This window comes from Cupressus sempervirens, chromosome 7, assembly GCF_028749045.1.
Source record: "Cupressus sempervirens isolate cs-2001-9-10 chromosome 7, ASM2874904v1, whole genome shotgun sequence".
Classification (NCBI taxonomy): domain Eukaryota; kingdom Viridiplantae; phylum Streptophyta; class Pinopsida; order Cupressales; family Cupressaceae; genus Cupressus; species Cupressus sempervirens.
This window is the reverse complement of record NC_143124.1, coordinates 872,972,861-872,995,968: the sequence shown is the minus strand read 5'-3', so window position 1 is coordinate 872,995,968 and position 23,108 is coordinate 872,972,861.

Genomic DNA, 23,108 nt, shown 5'->3' with positions numbered 1-23,108 from the left:
ATGGGGTAAATTAGTATTTTAATAATATTTTGCAATTATGTTAAGAAATTGCTTGGGGTATATTTGTATTTTAATAATATTTCGAAATTACCTTGAACTAGTAGCTGGATCTCAACTTATCTCATGAAATTTATTTATTTTGAGAAGTAAAAAAATTTGTTTAAATGATATGTTTATATAGATTTCTTAGTATCATTCCTTTAAAGGTAAATATTTTGTATGAAAAATCAATACAATTCTTTAGGGTCAAGTTAAGTTCAATTCTCAAATTAATATTGTGTGAGTAGTTATTGTTTGGAAAAAGGTGGTTGATAAGGTTATTCAAAGACAAAGATGATGATTAAGTGGGTAGTTGAAATTAGATTGTGTTGGTGTATGTAAGTTGGTGGTTTCTAAGAAAAAGGAATGAGGTTAATTAACGGGTAAAATAGGCAAAGGAGTTGCTTACATGTTTCTACAAGTTCAACAAGTATTCTTTGATTTATTTAGTTTACTTTGTATAATGTTAAATTATTCATTTGGAGTGCTTAGTTGGTCAACAATGAATGGTAGAATCGAATAATATGTTAAATATTGTTGACCATTGATCATTTCAATTTATGTTTCAAATTTAGGTTGTTGAAAGATAAGAAAAAATGTGTGATGAATAGTTTGATATTGACAAATGTGTGGTTAAATGTTTATTTGATAATATGTTTGAAAAATTGAACATCTTCAACAAAAAGATGTGTTGAGGAAATAAAACATGTTTGAGGGCTTGATATGTTGTTTGGGTAGCCTTTAATACTTTGGTGATACTTTTTTTTTACAACTTTTTGACTATACCCCACCTTTTAAATTGTTTTCTTTACATGACTTCAATACCAAAAAGGAAAAAAAGAGTTTCATTCAACAAAGAGGAGGTTAGGAATGAAAACATGAATGATGAATCTAAATTGAAGAGACTATAAAGGAGAAATGAGAAAAGCATGCCACAAAAGCAATTCATAGGTGAAATTGAACATGCTGAATCATCACTTCATGGGAAATGGTGGCTTATATTAATTATGAATTTTTCATTGCAAAAAAAAAATTAAAAAAATCATTGCCTTCTAAAAGTAATGAATTCATCATGGATGGGAAGTATTTCAAAAGGATGAAATCACAGGAATATATAAAAGGAGAAGTAAAGGATTTGACAAGTATTGTTTTACCTTATAGATATGTGTTAATCATCACATCACTGTAATAATATTTCATGTTAACCTATTGGAAATTATATCATTAAGGTTAGGTCATGTTGTCTCTTATGCTTTTGGTCACATTTAGGTATCAGTAATAGTATGTGACCAAAATCATACTAGATTCATTGTCATTTCTTATGCTTTTGGTCCCATGCTACATCTCCTAATGAAGCACTTTCTTACTATCGCCTACCATAATGTGTTATTTTTATACCAAAGTGATGAAGATATCCATTATACAATTTGTGATGGTCCCTCCTCTATGTCCCTAGATTCATTGTCTCTGAATGATTGTCTAGCGACAAGCTTAGTGGTACTTAATTGATCAACATAACTTATACTCACCATTGCATGATGTTATTGATATTGTATTATCCAAAGTATTCTTCTATAATGATTTTAGTTTTTCAAACTTGAGTGGTTTATCCTTGGGGTGAACTCAATAATATGGATGTTTCATATTGATAAAGCATTCATAGATATGCATGATAACTCTCATCAGGGCCATGTTTATGCCTTAATACAATGTGCTTTTTAAACATAAAAACTATGATCATGCTTGTCATTATCATAGTGTCTTATTTGCATATTATATTGATCAACATGAGAAAACATGTTGCTTATAAACACGTAAAGAAGCATAATCTCATGATGATGCAGTTTACTTGAGAATGGGGATGGTGACCACTTCATTAATGATCAATCAATTATTTTCCTTGATAATCACAAATTGCATTAATAGACATAATATTAGAGGAAAATTATTTGTAATTGTTAAAGCTTTAGGTGACTCAACAACACCTCATGATCAAATGAAAGATCAAGATAACTTCCACAAGAGAATGACAAGATAGTTGCATTAAAATGCAAGAATGATATTATTGATAATGGACATTAACATTTTTGACTATGCATAATTGGTCGTGTTATATAGGCAAGGTAATAAGATACTTTGATATGGAGATAACAAGTTATCACCTATACAAGGTGGGATCATGTGTCTACCAAAGGTGGACCATCCTCCTATATACAATGAAGTATGTGTCATATGTTGAGGATGATAATGTGACATGTGCACTAAAGGTGGATCTCATACATAAAGAGGAACGAGATAATAATTATCACCACCTATAGTAGAATTTTACACCATGTGCTTAATAGAGATACAAATTCCTAAGTGTCTCATATGCAAGCTACTATGTAATGTATTACCTAGAGTAAGTTTAAGTAAAATGTAATTAGTGAATATTTTATTACATCAAACCTCCCCCTTGAGTGCAAATTAAGAGAGTGCACTCAAAATCACAATGCAAAATAGGTCTCAACTACTAGGCCATGTTAGGTCCTCATGTACAATATGAAAAGTAATACATGAAATGCAATCTCTCATAAAGCTGAGAAAGAGAGAAAATCTCATGGAGAAAACTCTCCCCCAAAAGAGAGATGAAAACTCACAAGATGTGTGGATGGATAGAGGACTCGAGTCCCCCGAAGGACTACATACTATTGGAGATTTGGCTAAAAGAATATGTAAGGATGATATAGGGTTTTCATTTATGGCAATGTATACCTATTATGAAGAAGGAAAAATATTAGATTAAGTTTTGAATGATTAAACTTAGAATTATGTCTAAGAAATTCAGGAAAATAGTGAATAATTATGAATTTTGGTTTAGCACAGTTTACTAGAAGCAGATGAGGTTATGGCATAGTTAAAGGAGGTAAATTTATGATGTATTGAGCATATGTCTAAGAGTGCTAAAGATTATTCAATGTACGGTGAGAGTTATGGTGAGTTTTATAGGTACATGTTATACAAGCATAACATAGAAGATAACAAAGTAAAGGCATTTTTGGTTAAGGGGATTTTTTTAAACCAAAATAATGACTTAACAAGGGAGGTACGACATCCTAGATTTTAACCCTAACTTAGCAAAAAGTTATATTGAATTTTCAGAAACATGCAAAGAAATGAAGGTCAACTAGTTAAGTAGTTGGGTATAAAGAAGACACCTTTTGTTTAGACAAATTGTGGCATTATAATTCAATGTTATAATGTTGTAATACACACTTTGTATGATCAATATTAACATGAACTTGATGTTAGAACAATATGGTACAGATACATGATTAGTTTTGTGAAGAGATCTACAAAGGACAAATCGGATATTGAAGATACCAACACTATTATAAAGGTTTTTGTATCTATACCTTTTGCATATAGAATATATCACTGTATATGCATGTTTGAGAAGTGGGGTCATCTTTATAATTTTGAAATTGTGATACCAACTCCTAACAGGATTGAGGCTTCTAACAAGGCCTAGCCCTCTAACAAGGACATATACATTATATAGATGTAATAGACTCTTAACAAGGTCAATAATACTTTTGATTAGTGGATCATTTTGTGGGTACCATCCCCACCAGGGTTTTCCCTTAGCCAGAATTTCCCCAGTTAACAAATAATAGTGTTATGAATTGCATTGTATTGATGTTAAATTTACTTTTTCAGCTTGATTATATATGTGTGTTTAAAGGTTGTTAAAGATATCTGTGGTTGGGCAAAATTTTGTGGAATATTGATTCACCCCCACCCCACCCTATATTTACCTATTTCTAACAATTGGTATCAGAGCACAATCACTCAAAGAAGGTCTAATGACTTGAGTGAGATCTCTATGGGAAAAACTTGGAGGAAGCTCTAGAGGAACTTGATATAATCACACAAGAAAGAGACAACCTAAAGATCAAACTTAAAGGTACACAAGATTTCATTCAAAAATTGAAAGAGCAGATTGAGCCTACAAAATCCAAGAAGAAAGAGTCAAATGATCAGATCAAGGATAGTGATGCAATTTGTAAGCTTAAGAAGGAGAAGGAGATTCTAAAGCATGAGCTTGAGAATACAAATATTAAGATGAGTTTGATGGAAGATAAGAAGAAAAGTCAATCCGATTTAGGATCTGAGAATGTAGACCTAAAGTCAAAACTTACCAAGGTGGCATCTAAACTTGAATCTACAAATCTATAATTTACAAAACTCGAGAAGTGTTTCAATAGAATCATTCCCTCGAATAAACTACTGGTGACAAAAGCATTGGAATACAGACAAGAAGTAAGTTAAGAGATAGTACGTGTTTGATTATTGATTTTGAACCAAGAACAACAAAAGCTACATTGGATAAATGATATGAATGAAGAGATTGGTCAAATTGAGAAGAATAATACATGGACATTAGTATTCAGACCTGTAAACAAGAATGTGATTGGAACCAAATGAATTTTCAGGAACAAGCTGAATGAAAATGGAAAAGTGGTAAGAAACAAGGCAAGACTAGTTTGCAAAGGTTATGCACAAGAAGAAGGAATAGATTATGGTGAGACTTTCACACCTATGGAAATATTGGTGTTAGAAAGTATAGTCCGCCAAGATAACTATGTGGGGGGGTGGGGGGAGGGGGGGGGAGGGGGAGGGAGGGGGTGAATCGGTTATGGAATTAGAACAACTCTCAAATAGTAGATGCAACAACCATAGAAAGATAACCATACACAGTAACACCAAATATGTTAAGTAGGAAAACCCCTATGGGAATGGTACCCACAAGATGATGTAGTAATATAAAAGTTCCCTGTGAAAGAATATAGCTTGTTAGGAGTCAATGAAATACATTCAATTCATATATGTCCCTGTTAGGAGATTCCAACGCCGTTAGTAGTTGTGCTAACCCTATTAGGAGTTGAATGGAAAGCAGATGGACCCACTGTCCAAACAACTTCAATACTATTCTTAATGGATAATACAATTGTACAAAAACAATTTCTTTGCTTAATACAATTCCTTGTGAGATTGTTGTGCCTCAATTGTGTTAGAGTAATATTTTGTTTGCTTGCTACTTAAATCATTTTGATTTAATTAGTTAAGTTATTACTCTTTAGTGCTTAAGATTTCTCTTAAGTGCATTAATAATTAATTCTACTATTAATTATTAATGTGCAACCTAGCTTTCGTAGGCTTTAGGGTTTCATTCACCTTTAAGGTTGAACTCTTGTAATTGTTTTTCATCTCTTCCATTTTTTAGAATACATTAGCATATTTTTCAGAGCAAAACCCTTGCCTCCTCTCATCTTTTTCTTCAGTGATAGATTTTTTGCATGTAGGTATTCGAAGGCTTTGTGGATTTTTTTTGATCAAATCCCTCATGATTTCAAAGCCAAATCTACTGCAGCTTGTTTTTTATTTGGAGAAAAAGGAGAACGAGGGTTTGACAGAACAAATTTGGAGTTTTTCAAGTATTTTCTAAGAAAATAGGGGGGTTACTAATTTTTAGAGCTTCTTGAGGCCAAACAGACATTATGGATGGATCCAGAAGGTGTCAAAACCCCCATTTCCATGTAAAGTTTGTCCATTTTGGACAACATTGATTCAGGAGGCAATTTTTTTTGCCCAAAAGGCCGTACGGCCTCCTACACGCTCTACGAGGCAAATTTTAAAAAAAAAATAAAAATAAAATTAAAAAATGGATGTAGGCTATTTTCTAGCCCGCGAACATCTTTTTTCGGCTGCTTTTGTGTTTTTCGGTGCAAGCTATCAACTCTCGGCTGCTGACCAACGATTTTTTGTTTTCAGTGCCAAATTTTTTCGACGTCGATCGTCGATCTTCACCACTCCTTCACCGTCGAGCCGCTCGAGTGCTGCTCACCTTTGCTCTACTCTATTGTGGTGCCCTGTGGGCCGAGCTCCACCTCCTCGCCACCCTTGCTCCACTCTACAACTGCTCTGATAGTGACTTTTTAAATTATTATTATTATTTTAAATAAAAATTTCTGTTCTTCTGGGGGCCTTGTCATTTTTTTGCAATATCTTGAGCATACGGGGGTATTTTTTTGATCTAAAAGAAGCGTTAGAAAGATGGTTTCGAGACGGAGATGATGGAGAATAATTTTTTGGGATTTTTTTTCCAGATTAATACCTTTTTTGGCACTTGAAGTTTGTTGATGGATTCTATCTTCCGGGGGGCATAACTTCTTCATTATAGCTCCATTTTCCATTATGAAAAAAGCGTCAAAAAGCTCTTCTTGAGCACTTTCTAGATTCTTAGTATTTTCACCAGTATTTAGTATTAGATATTTTTTATTTATATCTAAAGTTGTTTTGCTCTTCTCTCCTTTATGCAATCAATTTATAAGTTTGGGATCAGTTTATTACATTGTGGGGGGTGCATTTTCCTTTCTGCATTTTACTTTAGAATCGACCCTTCTACTTCTATCTTCTTCTCTCAATGGTGGACTTTTATGTTTCTTGCCTTACACCTCATAGCTACCATACTTGGAAATGACAAATGACTAGATTGCTTATGGCAAAGGGGTTATGGTCATGCCTCGATGTGGCTCAGCCAGTCCTACAGAGGCCTTATGAGGTTCTTATGCAGTGCAATAAGATGGATGAGGCAATGGGCCTCATTGAAATGAATATTTTAGATGGGTTACTATTTCACCTGGATGGTTTGACTACACCCAGGGCTATGTGGGACAAGTTTTCCACCTTGTTTGGCATAATGAATCAGTTCAAGGTTCTACAAATAGATGTAGAGTTTACCTCCTTGGTTCTTGAATCATTCACTAGCATTGAGGACTTCTTGATGAAATTCAAGTCTCTTCAATCTATGTTACAGGTTGCTAGAAAGACAAAGTCAGATGATGAGTGTATCTTTCTGATGCTTTCAAAGCTTTGAGGTCCTTATCAAATTTTCACTTCTACCTTCTACTCTACTATGGATGCTCTAGGTGCAAAACATGTTATGCCCTCTTTTGAGACATTCCATGATAGGTTAACTCATGAGCAGTCCAAGCTCGCTTAGATGGATTCACTTATAGGTTCATAGTCACAGGCATTGCTTGCCAAGTCACCTCAGGATACACAAAAGCAAAAGTCGAAGCAAATATCAGATTCCTCTTCTCAACACTCTACTAGTTCATCGTCTTCTTCTAAGAAGGAGAAAAAGAAGACTGAGACTCCAACTTGTTCCTATAGTCAGAATGGACCTCATGATGAGTCACATTGTTTTCAGAAGAGATTTGATGGCTATGAGAAATAGATTGTAGATTTGCAAGTTCTTCTTCAGAATAACATTGTTTCATCTCCATCCTCTTCTACCTCATAGGGGTATGCCTTTCAATCTTCTTCCATCTCTTCGACATCTAGACCAAATTTTGGATAGGGTCATGCATTAGCGACATCCATTGCATCCCCTTCCCAGGTCCCTTAGATATTGGATTCAGGTGCTTCTCACCATATGGCATCTTCTCAAGGGGTCTTCTCCTTAATTGAGACTTCTCCCATTCCTCGTATTTTCATGGGGAATAACACCACCCTAAAAATTTGTGGGAAAGGTTCAGTTCACATTTAGGATGGCACATTCAATGATGTATTGTATGTTCCATCTCTATCTACCAACCTTCTCTCGATGTATCAGATTACACATAGTGGATCAGGGAAGACAGTTGAGTTTGCTGCAGATTCAGTCTACATTTAGGATAGTGCAATAGGAGGCCTTATTGCTACAGAGATAGTTGATCATACCACCCATCTCTATACCTTCTCGCACTTTGGTCCACCGTCTCCATTGTCGGAGCACAACTCTTCTCTTTCGCAATAGCATCATGTGGTGTGGTCAGGACACTTGAACCTTTGTATTGTTCTCAAAAACACTATTTTGATTACCACACCACATCTAGTTGAGGTTTTTTCTCTTTAGCAGGGTTCTAATTTCGCTCTATTGGACCCTCCAGCTCCATTCATCGAACCTCCAGGTGCACTTGTTGCAGATTCTATAGAGGACATTCATCTCCTCTTTCATGACAGTGTCGGCACACCTACATTGGGGATTCCCTTTCGGGATCCTCATGTTTTCTCTTTTGAGCATCAGTTAGGCCTTCCAGTCATTCGGTGGTTTCCTTGTTATGTGCCCTTGTTTCTTCTACATTAGAGTTCCATTGGTTCATTCATTTCTACAAGGGCTTCATCATTCTAGGGGGGCTTTGGTGTCTCATCTCTCTCTCATGGGGGGGTTGGTTATACTTATGGTTTTGAGAGAGTCTCCTAAGCCATTTTCTTTTTTTGTTTGTTAGTTTTTTCATCTCTTTTTGGAGAGGAGTTTTTTGCTACTGGGTTTTCTCCTTTATCTCTGGTTTACAAAGATTTCCTTGTATTGGGTACCTGATCAGGCCTTGTTGTCAGGACCCATTTCCAGCTTTCATAGCTATGTTAGGTTAGCTTTTCTCCTTCACTTAGCTTAAGGGGGGGTGTTAGAGTAACATTTTGTTTCCTTGCTACTTAAATCATTTTGATTTAATTAGTTAAGTTATTACTCTTTAGTGCTTAAGCTTTCTCTTAGGTACATCAATAATTAATTCTTTTATTAATTATTAATGTGCAACCTAAATTTCTTAGGCTTTAGGGTTTCATTCACCTTTAAGGTTGAACTCTTGTAATTTTTTTTCATCTCTTCGATTTCTAAGAATACGTTAGCATATTTTTCAGAGCAAGACCCTTGCCTCCTCTCATCTTTTTCTTCTGTGGTAGGTTTTTTGCATGTACGTATTCAAAGGCTTTGTGGATTTGTTTTGATCAAATCCTTCAAATTGCACCAATCCCTTCTCTGATCGAAAAGATATTTGCATGTAAGTTTGCACAACACAATATCTCATTGGTTACACAATATCCATATTGGATGATTTTAACCAAGGAAATTATCTTTCCTTTATACCAAGTCCTAGAATAAGTTACTGAATTGGTCTTGAGGCTTTCTCAATTTACAATAATAATATAGGACCAACTTAAGATATTTCATTTACATGTTACATTATAATATTACACCATTTCATAATTACAAGCATATGTCAGCTCACAGTCTTCATAACTCTTCACTCGTTGCTCATATGGATGTATGTGATTAACCGCAACAACCTCAACATGTCTTCTACCTCTATCCAAGTCCGCTTGACCAAATTCCATCTATGTTAGGAGATATAATCCCAACAACAATACTCACTTTCTAAAAGCTTTGTTTGAATGCTACCTTCACTAAAACCATCATAACTTTGTCCAGTCTTCATATTTTCATACACGTTCTTAACTATAGCATCTAGATATACTCTAAAACATTCTCCCAAGTGCACATAAGCTAACCTTTAATCCTCAAATTGCATAAATCCAAACCTTGTCTACTACTCTACTAGTCTTCACAAAATAACTACTATGTTGACATCAATTACAAACTATGTCATGAATGCAACACACAACCTTTGAATCATGTCCCTAGCACTGCCAAGATTCTACCCCATAGGAATACCATCATAATTCATGCTAACAATCTCCCTCTCTAGCATTGATGGCAACATAGATGAAAAACATCTAAGTTCCATGAATACCAAATGTCTTTGATACAACTACTCCCCCATTCATGTTGATCATGATGTTAACTGTATTGTAACTGTCACGCACAAGGAAGGTGTTAATCTCCCCCATACATCATCATATTTTCAAATTTTATTCATCTATCGAATCTTTAAATCCTCTTCATTAATCTATTAAAATCTTCTTCATCAATCAAATCTCTCCTTCAGGAACATCTCTCCCCCATTGACATTGATCAACATATAATCATGCACTATTCTCTCCCAAACATATGTATCAAAGGATTTTTCATGTGTTACTCTCTCTCGCTGATATTAATCAATATAGAAGGATATTTTTCATCTATTGACATCAATAACAAATGTATCATTATGTCAATTCTCTTCATGAGATTTGCAATAAGCTCAAGTGTCTAAAGACATTGTTAAATACCATTACCAAGAGTCCTTGATAACTCAACAAAGAAATAGTGATTTGTTACCACTGGACTAACACAATCTCTACATCAACTAGTCAAAAGTAGGTCAGGGCATAACCCCAAGCATACCTCTCAAGTAATCAAATGTGTCTATTGGTGAACAGATTTGTCTTTAATTGTGTTTCCCTTTAGACTACATTATTACACCCTTGGAAAGACAAAAAGATTCACAATAGTTGGGTAGGTCTGGCAAATGACCTCCCTCTAAATTTTAAGGTAAAACTCCCTTTTAAAGATTTACAATGAATCTCCTAGATTACCATACAAATTGCCTTTTACCGGAAAGCACTAAGGCAACCCTCATTGCACTTAGGCAAGGAGGTGGGAGACAACTTTAGATTAAATTTTATGAATTAGGAATAGATTCCAAAGAAATACACAGCTTTCATGAATCCATAAATGAAATAATCTCAAATCATACATGAACTGATCAAAGAGATATATCATGAACAAATCAATCATTTATCAGAGAGCATATTCACCAAGTAATGTGACTCCTAGGTAATTCAACATATAACTTGAACTAATGTAAAATGGTCAACCATAAACATTAACGTGTTCAACATTGTACTATAATTGTCAGCAAGTTGATGCAAAGTTCAAAAATGCCTTATATGAAATTATTGTTATCATCTTTTATTCACATTTTGTAGACATAAAAGCAGTATCATATACTATATATTCAAAAAATGACAAGTTCAAAATGTCACTTTTGAAAATAGAGTAATCAACACAACTATTCTAGTCCTTCCACTACAACATTTGGAATCAAATTGCGATGGCAGTGTAATTCATGGTTGATTTTCATGTTTTTTTTGCAATTGTCCGCGACATCATTGCAATACCGATGTTGGCATCATAATCGCGATGTCGACATGATTATAAAAAAAAAACATGACATTAATCATCACCCATTTATTTTGATCGATTGTGGAGAGTTGTGCATGAAAGAGGGTGGAGAGCTCTGAACGAGGGTGGAGAGATTTGAACATTGGTGGAGAGATTTAACCTCTTAAAGTTGGTGGAGATTTCATTATCATGCCCTTATGATCATTGCATTTCATTGTCGTGCCCTTGTGATTGTTGCATTTCATTGTCATGCTCTCGTGATCTCTACATTTCGTTGTCGTGCCCTTATGATCGCTTAAAAGATCCCAAAAGAATACTTTCACTAAACTTTTGTAAATTTTAATTAAAATAATAGATTTTTATGTGCTTTCCTTGTGGTCTTAGAGAATTAGACAGAAGTTGCAGAAAGATTGTTTTTTCTTTTTAATATTTTTTAGATATAAGTAAAATAATAATTAAAAATAGAAGCAAATAATATAATATTCAATCAACCAAAATAGCTATAAATCATACTAGGCAAGATATGTAATTAGTATGCTAGCAAAGGTGTTTACAAATAAAGACTGATGACACCAGCTGCAAGAATGGACTAGCCACACACCAAAAGGGAAGAGATCGCTAACGTAATCCAACCAACAAACCACATGCCAATTGAAAGGCAATTGTACAACTGCTATAGTCATGCCAAAGTAGCAAGAAGATTCCAACGTTCCAAACAAGACCCCCAACATGGAATGCACAAGCACCCTCAATGCTTAACTTAACAAACTTTTTCAACTACTAAAACAATATTGTAGAATGTTGTTGAAACTACCTATTGGGGTTTGTGTCCCGATAGCCAAGCTTTAGGGTTTGTGTCCCAGACCTCTAGAATCACTCCTCAAAGCAAATTCATAAGTACCAAGAATTAAGATGTAAAAGATAATGAAAGAATGAGCCAACATCTCCTTTTATCTCCCTCTCAAAGCTAATCGAACCCTAAAGGGAGAATATGACTTTCCCTTTATTATAAAATGACATCTTCTCAATTAAAAGGTCTTTGTGTATAGGAAAAATGCCCCTTTCCTCAAATTACATAACTCTAGGTTCTTGAAGGTCTTCGGATGATGAAAATAAGTTATAATAATTCAAGCCCTTTCGAACGAGCTACAACACATAGGTTTGCCTGACCAGATGAAGCCAAAATCCCCTTATTACTCCAATTAGCTATATAAATAGCTTTATTTTAATTTATTTAAATGAAAACTTAGGAAAATATTTCCTTTTATTCAATTAAGAAGAAAAATTCAAGTAGAAAGCTAAACTAACCAAATAATTAGTGAACAGGTCTTGTCACCTGCTTGTGACTGATGTCGAGCAATGTGGGTCAACTGGCAATCCCATCCCTAAAAACTAGTGATACTCCTAGAAACTAGGGAATATACCCTATCACCCTAAAATTGAAATCATATATTGGTCCCAAGGAGCCTCAAATCTAATCAATGCCACAACCTCCTAAATACCTAAAATTAAGGAACTGCCTTGATTGGCTCTCAAACTAATTGTAGAATCAACTCTATTCAGTAAGTATCCAATATGAGTCTCTATCCACTACTGCTAGCCTACAAGACTCCAATAATTGGCCAACTCTCATGACTCTGCTAGTCAAACTAGAGAGGGGACATGACAGTCCTCCCCTTTCGGAGATGCTTGCCCACAAGAAACTGCAACGTTGGATGCTACAAAATGAACTCACCCTTCAAGGTGGTGTCTTCTATGGGTAGACATCTCCATCTCACCAAGTACTCCTAAATCACCCTACTCCTTAATCGTCTCTCCCTAACCTCCAGAATATCCTCGAGGACCAAATTCAATTTACCCTCTTCATCTAAAGTAGGTAAATCACGTGATGTTGTAATATGCTACCCCAGTGCCTTCTTCAAGCATGACACGTGGAACACATTATGAACCCTACTATTAGGTGGTAACTTGATCTCATAGGCTACCTCTCCAACTCGCATGGGTACTCTGTAAGGTCCATAAAAAAGAGGCTTGAGCTTCTCAACTCCTCCTTGTTTAAGAGTGCTCTGTCTATAAGGTTGTAGACAAAGCAAAACCATGTCACCCACCTCAAATTCTCTCTTCATCCTATGTCGATCAATGTACATCTTCTATTGATTCTAAGTATGTTGCAAGTTCTCCCTGAGAGATCTCATGATATCTTGGTTCTCCTACGACCAATTCTGTACCAAAGGAACTATGTTGTCACTAAAAGGCAAATCAACAAAAGATAATGCCTCGTAGCCATAAAGATCTCTAAAGTGATTCATGTCAATGGACATGTGGTGGCTAGTATTATAATAATATTCACCCAAATACATCCAACACACCCATGCCTTCTGCTACCCTAACACATAGTTGTCCAGATACCCCTCCACCCACTTATTGACTACCTCAGTTTGTCCATCTGTCTGGGGATGGTAGCTAGTGATGGGGGTCAACTCTGTGCCTACAACCTAAAAAGTTCTTGCCATAAGGAACTCATGAACTTGTTGTCCTTGTCACTTACTATGGTCTTGGGGAGACTGTAGAGTCTAAATATCTCTTTGAAAAATAACTCGGCTACCTATGAAGCTGTGAAGTTCGCTGCAATGGGAAAGAAGTGGGCATACTTAGTCAACTTTTCCACCACAACATAAATACAATCCTTCTCCTAAAATCAAGGAAGACCTATAACGAAGTCCATAGATATCCTTGTCCACTTCTGCTTTGATATTGACAAAGGTTGCAATAATCCAACTAGAAAAGTGTGATCTTACTTGTTTTGCTGACAAGTCATGGATTCATGAACATGGTGTAAGACATCATCCTTGAGACCCTTCTAAGAGAATATCTCTCATACCGCCCTATAGGTCTTACCATAACCCAGATATCCTATTGTAGGAGTATCATGGTAAGCATACAAAATGTGCTACTTTAATTGTGATTCAAAAGCAAGGTAAACCCTGCCATTTTAGTAGATGACATCATCTGCTACACTATATCCATCATCCTATGTCAACCCATCCATGATCTCACAAGCATGCTAATTTTTGGAATACTCAGCTAAAAATTGGTTCTTCCAATCTGCGAAAATCTCGGTCAATGAACATAGGACAACAAGTGATGGCTTCTTGGAAAGTGCTTTAGCAATAGTATTGTTCTTCCCCTTGATGAACTCAATGTCTACATGAAGGCCCTGTCATCTTGAGGTGTAGGTATTTTTGACTTCACAAAACAACATGTAGCCCAAAGTACGTCACGATGACGAATGATAATCTCCAACCTGTAGGAAGTTACCTCCTTAGGACCATCTTTTGAAGTCGCCCTCAAGATAGTCTTCTTCCTTCCAAAAAAAAACTCTAGCTACATACGGTGGTGGTCAATGATGTATCGCCCAATACCTTGTAACCACTGCATACCCAAAACTACATCATAATCCTCTAGCGGTAACATATAAAAATCATCTGTCAGAGTATAGTCCCTTATCTAGATGCTAAGCTGGGGAATCCTCTAAGGACAACTCAAAATGACACCATTTGTAATCTTCACTCCAAAACCAACAGACTCCTCAGACTGGAACAAACACCTGTCAACTAGCTTATGGTCAATAAATTTGTGTGTGGCACCTGTGTTTACTAAGCTTAGAACTTGGTGGCCTCTCAATGTACCTTTCAAATGAAAGGCATGAAATCTAGGATAACTAGAGATAGTAGCCATAGTCACTGTAGCTGACACTAAAGGCTCTAGAGTATCTAGCTCTAACTATGGGTGTTCCTGCTCAACCTCCTTTGGACTATCCTCTGTATCAGTATCAGGTATCTCCTCGTCGCCTATCTTAGATGTCACCTCTATCAAATGAACCTTGCCTTTACCAAGGCAATGATGTTTAGGCTCCCATGGCCCCTTATAGGAGAAGCATTGTTTCTTCCTCCCCAGCTCATTCCTCAACTCCTAGTCCATCCTGGGTGGTCTACAAGGTGGTCCCCCTCCATCCTAGGAAGTGTTGGCCTTCTAGGGAGGCCAAGAATCCCTATAAGGTTTCCTATTTGCCTAATAAGCAATAAGAGGGGTGTCTAGTCTAAATGTAAGATCAATGGCCTCCTTGAGGGTGGTTGGCCTAAATGCTCGTAGCAATCCCTTCAGCCTATCCTACAAACCCTCTATGAACAACATCACACAATGACTATGATACATGTCCAGAACCATGATTGCAATATTCTGGAACTCATTTACAAGAGACTCCACATTCCCTATTTGCCTAATATGTGCCAATTCCAAGTAGTAAAGTTTTGTGTCTTTATGATCAAACCTAGAAATGAGTTGCTCAGTAAACTTAGCATAGGAGTGAACCATAACGTCATCTTGGGTGACTAGTTCATGGTGCCACCAATCATAGGCAACCTCGTCTAAATGGAAAACCACAAACTATATAGCCTCTCTCTCTCAGACACAAGTCTTAGTGATAAATAGATACCCAACTTGTGCACCCAAGCTCATGTACTTGTATCACTTGTGTCATCGTAGGTAGCTAGTGTGATCTACCCAGTGGCTCTACCGAGGTCATTGTTCTGTTGTGGTTTGTAGCCCTTGTCTCCTCTGAACCTGGTGTTATCCCTATGTTGTGCACAATATTGTGGAAAAGGAAAGACATCCCTAAACTCTAGGGGTAGGGCTCTATACTCAGTTGTAGCTTTCATGAGTAAATCTTGGAATCCAACCTCAAGTGGCTCCACCTATGTCGACTGCTCAACTTGCCCAAACTGAGGCAATAATGGTCTATCCAGAGTAGGAATACGTGGACATTCCTACCTATGCTAATAAAGGGAGCTCTTTTTCGAGACATGGGATTAATGATTGCATTGGCTTCTCGTAATGAAAATCTACCTGCTCCTTCCTTGTCTTTCTTGTTTACCTCTATGCCTATCCAATTCCATCCACTCAAGGGTATTTTGTAATATGTCCAGTGTCTGGACTATCTTGGGCTGCAAAATAATTAGAGTTCTCATGAACTCTATCTCCTCTACCTTTGTAGGCATGTCGTCACTAGCAGTACCCTGTGCCTCAGCCATAGCTGGTGTCTCTGCATCTCTAGCGACCTCTGCTTGCCACTGGTATCTCCTATGCTCATAAAACCTATGTATTTCTCCACCAGGATGCATAGAAGATAGATAAAAATAGATGCCAAATGCTAAAATGAATTATCAAACCCTTTTCTGTAACCTATTGTGATAATTTCACTAAAACACTATAGGCTGGCAAGATTCAAGCTTTGATACCACTGGAAGATCCCAAAAGGATCATTTCACTGAACTTCTATAAATTTTAATTAAAATAATAGATTTTCCTGTACTTTCCTTGTGGTCTTAGAGAATTAGAAAGAAGTTGCAGAAAGAGTGTTTCTTCTTTTTTGTATTTTTTGTATATAAGTAAAACAATAATTAAAAACAAAGCAAATAATATAATATTCAATCAACTAGAATAGCTATAAATCATACCAAGCAAGATATATAATGAGTATGCCAACAAATGTGTTTACAAACAAAGAATGATGACACCAACTGTAAGAATGGACCAGCCACACACCAAAAGGGTGGAGATAGCTAACATAATCCAACCAACAAACCACGTGCCAGTTGAAAGGCAGTCATACGACCACTATAGTCATGCCAAAGTAGCAAGAAGATCCCAACGTGCAAAAAAAGTCCTCCAACATGTAATACATAAGCACCTTCAATGCTGAACTTAACAATCTTTGTCAATTGTTGAAACAATACTATAGAATGTTATTGAAAAAACCTATTAGGGTTTGTGTCCCAATAGCTAGGCTCTAGGGTTTGCATCCTAGACCTCTAAAGTTGCTCCTAAGAGAAAAATCACAAATACCAAGAATGAAGATGTAATAGATAATGAAAGAATGAACCAACATCTTCTTTTATCTCCCTCTCAAAGCCAATTGAACCCTAAAGGGAGAATATGCCTTTCTCTTTATTATAAAATGGCATCTTCTCAATTATAAGGTCTTTACATATAGGAAAAACACACCTTTCATCAAATAACATAACTCTAAGTGCCCAAAGGTCTTCAAATGATGAAAATAAGTTATAATAATTCAAGACCTTTCCAACGAGCTATAGCACATAGGCTTGCCTAAGCAGATGAAGCCAAAATTCCCTCATTACTCCAATTAGCTATATAAATAGGTTTATTGTAATTTATTTAAATCCAAACTTAGGAAATATTATAAATATTTCCTTTCATTCAATTGGAAAGCAAAATTCAACTAGAAATCCAAACTAATCAAATAATCAGTGAACGGGTCCTATCACCTGCCTATGACTGATGTCGGGCAATGTGGGCCAGCTGGCAATCCCATCCCTAAAAATTAGGGATACTCCTAGAAACTAGGGAATATACCCTGTCACCCTGAAATTGAAATCGTATACTGGTCCCAAGGAGCCTCATATATGATCACTACCACAACCTCCTAAATTTTAGGAAAATCCCTAAAATTAAGGAACTGCCCCGATTGGCTCTCAAACTAACTGGAGAACCAACTTTGATCACTGAGTATCCAGTATGAGTCTCTATCCACCACTGCTAGCCTACAAGACTCCAATGATAGACCAATTCTCATGCTCTGCTAGTTAGACTAGAGAGGGGACATGACATCACTGCATTTCATTGCCTTGTCCTTGTGATCTTTGCATTTCATTGTCATGCCCTTGTGATCTTTGTGCCCTTGCTTTGTAATTTTGTTGTCATGTTGCGCCCTTGTGATCTCCGTGCCCTTAATTTGCAATTTTCTTCAACGGGAGAAGAGGTACATACATAAATGTTATTTTATTTTCCTTCTAAACATGTATCTCTTTATATTCCCCCAACAAGTGATTAGAGAAGCTTCTCTTCATGTATATGTATGTGTGTATATACATACACACACACACACATGTGTGTGTGTGTCTATGTATGTATATATGTATATATAGAGAAACTTTTGTTTATGTATATGTGTGTGCATATATTCATATACACACACGTGTGTGTCTATGTGTGTATATATACAAATAGATATTTTTAAGGTGCTTATTACATCTTAGCACAATAGAAAAAATTGATCTAGCTACATACATATTTTAGAATCCAAATAATAAAATAATAAAACTTACTCAACCTGTGCTAAGTGACTTACCTCAAAATCCTACACACAAATAATGCAGATTAGGAAAGATGGATAGAGTTCACAAGAAAAAAAAAAAAGAAAAGCATATTATAACATATATTTTTAGAAAGAAACAAGCCATAACCTAGTTAAATTGGTCTAATTGTTGATTAGTTGGGTTGATTAAAAATTCCTAAAGAATTGTCATTAGATTAGGTACAATAAAATGAACTATCAGTTGTTCCCAAATAACAAGATGAAATGTAGTTTTCCAAGGTGACCAAATTGCATATGCAGATGCATCACTTGCATGCCAGGCATGAAGTGTATTCCCCAGCTTATAACGAATGGTTGGATATAAAGGCTCCATACGTTGGGCTAACAATGGAAGCCAAGGATGTAATCATGCATGTATTGGCACAATCTCCATGTGAGGATCTCAAGTATCTATTGTTGTTGTTAATTTGGGCATCACCATATGATCCAAAATGTTATGAAGTATTGAAGCCAATAGTAACTTCTCCCATGTCTTCAAAAAATGTAGCATAGGTTTAGGGTCCCTTGGCTCCTAGAAATTCGTAGTAGCTATTCTCACTACTTGAAGAATAGCTTCAATGAAGAGTTGAGTGTAAGGAGTTGAAGAAGCAAGTTCTGCTTATGTGTAAATTCCATAATCACGAGGCTCGTTCCCTTGAAAAAACCTTCATCACAATGATATTACCTCTAAACCATGAAAAGGATGTTGTAATGGTTCCCAACCTTGAAACACTCTTATAAGCAATGACAAAGCAAATATAGATGCAATACATGACAAATTGCACAACTTGTAGTCCTTTTGATATTTGGACTATAAATTCTCAAAGACACTTGCAAGTGATATTTCAATGTCATAGCACCTACCGCAACACTTTCCTGGATTCTATCCATTGCTCATGTAATATCCTCTATGTTGTCTAGTTGTTGTTTTTGTCATGCAGTCTCTTTCTAAAGTCACTCCTCCTTCTGGTATATCGCCATAGACTATCTTGCATGCCTTAAATTTTGATCGAACTCATGAATATTTGCCTCTACCATATCTAAAATCAACTTCACACTGTGTTGTAACTCTAGCATAGGTGTTTAATCCTTGATAGCTTTTCATTTTAGCATTCAAGTTTTCAAGATTGGTCAACACCCTCACTTGTGGACCTCTCATGTCAAGCACTTTCTGTACTATTTAAACACCATATTCTTGCTTTTGAGCTAACAACTCTTCACATGCATTTTCTTGTAAAACATTAATTTTGTTGAACAATTGTAAACTCTTAGAAAGTATATTGTTGTTTTGTATTAGCATTGATAGGCTTCCCTTGATGTATGTGATTAGCTGATTAGTTGGGTTTTAGAAAGAAACAAGCCATAACCTAGCTAAATTGGTTTAGTTGTTGGTTAGCTAGGTTGATTATAAATTGATGTAGGAGAATCTTGGGTTTTCTTGCAATCATGCATGTTTGGAGGGATTTTGGTTAAGTGTTGTGGAGCTTGGCAGATACTGGTGTTCGGGACACACTGGGAGCTCGACATGGTCTATGGTTTCTCAGCATGGTTTGGAAACTTGGCATGTTCTTTGGTTTCTTGGCATGGTTTATGGTTGCTCAGCATGGTCTAGGAACTTGGCATTGTCTTTGGTTGCTTGACATCATCTTGGGACTTGACATCGTCTTTGGTTACTCGACATGGGCTTTGGTTGCTTGGCATGGTCTAGGAGGAGCTCAGCCTTGCTTAGGAATTTGGTGCCTATTGTAGGTTGTGTAACTAATTTTCCATAATGAGTTAGAGGATGGAAATTTCAGGGATTAAAGAGGGCCTAGAGTACTAACTGTAGTTTAAAGTGCGGGCTCTAATTCAATCAAAGCTAGGAGATATCATGATTTTACTCAGATATTGATTTTGGGCATTTAATTGTTGTTACAAGCTAACTTGTGGCATTTAATTTATGTATTTATATTTAATTTGTATTTTGGGCCAACTTGTGGCTTAGATTGGTATAAATAAGGTTTGTGGGGAATTCTTTAATTATTATTCATCCATCATGGAGAAGTGGAGGAGCTAGAAGAGCACATTTTGGAAGAGAGCTAGTAGTTGAGGCTTGTGAAATAAGGAGATTGCTTGGGGGCTTGTGAGCACAAGTTAAGATCTTCCTTGAGGGTTTCTACCAGAGTGTGGATCTGGACTAGCTAATGTTTGGATTGGATCTTGAGAGATCTTGTAGAACTATTACTTGCTTTATATTTGGCCATAACTAGGAAGGCCTTACAACTCGACACATTGCATGTAATTAGTTATATGTATGAATAAAGAATTGTAATTGGGTGTTAGATCTTGCATTATTGTTTCTTGTTGTTGTGTTTCCACTACATGGTTGTATAGCTAGGGGCTAGGACATCTCCTTTGGGGATTCTCCTGCCTTGTACTATGTCAAGTGGTATCAGAGTGAAGGTTTTTCCTAATTGTGTAGACAGATCGTCGAAGCTGAGGCAATTTGCACCAGGACTTGGGTTGATGAAGGTTGATCTTGTGGCTGATTGATCTTTTGGTTGGTGGATTTGTTGCTTAGAGTTTGCTAAATTTTGGAAGATGCCTCCAAAAAGATTGGACCCTCAAGCAATTGTTGATCTTACTAATACTGTAGAAGAACGAATATCAGAGAAGATGAGAGTAGAGTTCAAATCTGAGATTGCATCGATGAAGAGTGACCTGATTGTTGAAATTGTAAGTGCTTTGGGTGGTGTACCTAGACATGTGGGTACTGAAGATGGTTATGAGGAAGTTGCTAAAGATTTTGAAGCTACTAGATTTAGTAGTAAGGATAGAACTAATCATGTGGAGAGACCTATTGGAAATAGGGTTGGTCAGTTTACTCGACCTGGATCTCATTTCAAGTTGAAGCATAAGATGGAGGTTTCTAAATTTTTAGGTACTTTGAATCTTGAAGACCTGATTGATTGAATTGGTGAATTAGAAGACTACTTTGAGCTTGAGGATATTGAGGATCCACTCAAAGTAAGGTTGGCACAAACTAAGCTAAAGGGACATGCTACTCTTTGGTGGAAAGAACTACAAAAGGACAAAGAAGAGGAAGGTGAAATGAGGATCACTAGATGGAAATTGATGGTGACTAAGTTGAAGGCTAAGTTTATTCCTGTTGATTATGAACTTGAGTTGTTTAAAAGGTTGTAGAATCTAAAGCAGAAGAATATGACTGTGAAAGCTTATACAGAGGAGTTCTACAAGTTGACTATTCGGTCCAGACATAGAGAATTATCAAAAGAGAAGGTAACTTGGTACATCAATGGTTTGAGATTCAATATTTAGGATGAGGTTGTTATGCTGAATATTTTTTCAATTGAAGATGCTTATCAATATGCTTTGAGAGTAGAGGAGAAGCTAAAAAGGAAGAATCAAGGTAGTTCCTAAGGGAAGGAGAAGCAGGATAGTTCAACACAGGCTAAACCAAAAATAGAAGGTGAACCAAAACCTATTGAACAAAAAAGAAGGATAGGTGGAGGTGGATTCAGAGGTAATTGGTTCAAGTGTGGTCAAGAAGGGCATAGATCTTTTGAATGTCCAATTGGTAGGATAATTGTTGCTGTGAATGAGGTTGTAGTCCAGGATAGTCAGCCTGAACAAGGAGAGAGTTTACTGGCTCGACAAGGATTGGTTGGTGAGAGGACATTGGATTCTTGTCAAAGGACTAGTTTGTTCAAAACTTGTTGTAAGTCTGGTGGTAAAGTCTGCAAAATGATTGTGGATGGTTGCAGTACTGATAACCTTGTTGCTGAAGAGATGGTTTAGAAACTTGGTTTGAAGAGCATGAGACATCCTTATCCTTATAGGATTGGCCAGTTGCAAGGTGAGCATGCTTTGGAAGTGAGGGAGCAATGCCTTGTTGATTTCCAAATTGGATAGTATAAGGATCAAGTGTTGTGTGATATTGTGGATATGGACAGTTTGGCAGTATGATTGTAGGGCTGTGCATGATTGTGTTATGAATGTGTTTACTGTTGAGAAAGGTGGTAGGAAGTTTTCCCTAATTCTTATCTAGAATGAAAAGCTCAGAACCAAGTATTGGTAGCCAAGTTGAGTTGTTAGATTATGAGAAGGATGGAGATTAGCGTGGAAAGCAAATGTATGGAACACCTGTGGTAGATGTGAAGAAGAAGAAAAACAAGGGAAAGAGTGTACAAGTTGAAGACTCAGAGGATATATATGTGAAGAACTAGTTTGGGATTTATGTGCTAAATCCTAGATGTTCTTCTAGGAGCATCTTGGGTTTACTTGCAATCCTGCATGTTTGGAGGGATTTTGGTTTAGTGTTGTGGAGCTTGGTAGATACTGGTGTTCAGCATACACTGGGAGATCAGCATGGTCTAGGAACTTGGCATGTTCTTTGGTTGCTCGGAATGGTCTATGGTTGGTTGGCATGGTCTAGGAACATGGTATTGTCTTTGGTTGCTCGGCATGGTCTTGGGACTTGACATGGTCTTTAGTTTCTCAGCATGGTTTGGGAGGAGCTTGGCCTTGCTTAGGAATTTGGTTCTTGTTATAGGCTATGTAACTAATTTTTGACAGTGAGTTAGAGGATGAAAATTTTAGGGATTAAAGAGGGCCTAGAGTACTAACTATAGTTTGAAGTGCAAGCTCTAATTCAGTCAGAGCTAGGAGATATCATGATTTTACTCGGATATTGATTTTAGGCATTTAATTATTGTTGCAAGCTGACTTGTAGCATTTAATTTATGTATTGTATATAATTTTTGTTCTAGGCTGACTTGTAGCTTAGATTGGTATAAATAAGGGTTGTGGGGAATTCTTTAATTATTATTCATCCATCATGGAGAAGTGGAGGAGCTAGAAGAGCACATTTTGGAAGAGAGCTAGTAGCTGAGGCTTGTGAAACAAGGAGATTGCTTGGGGGCT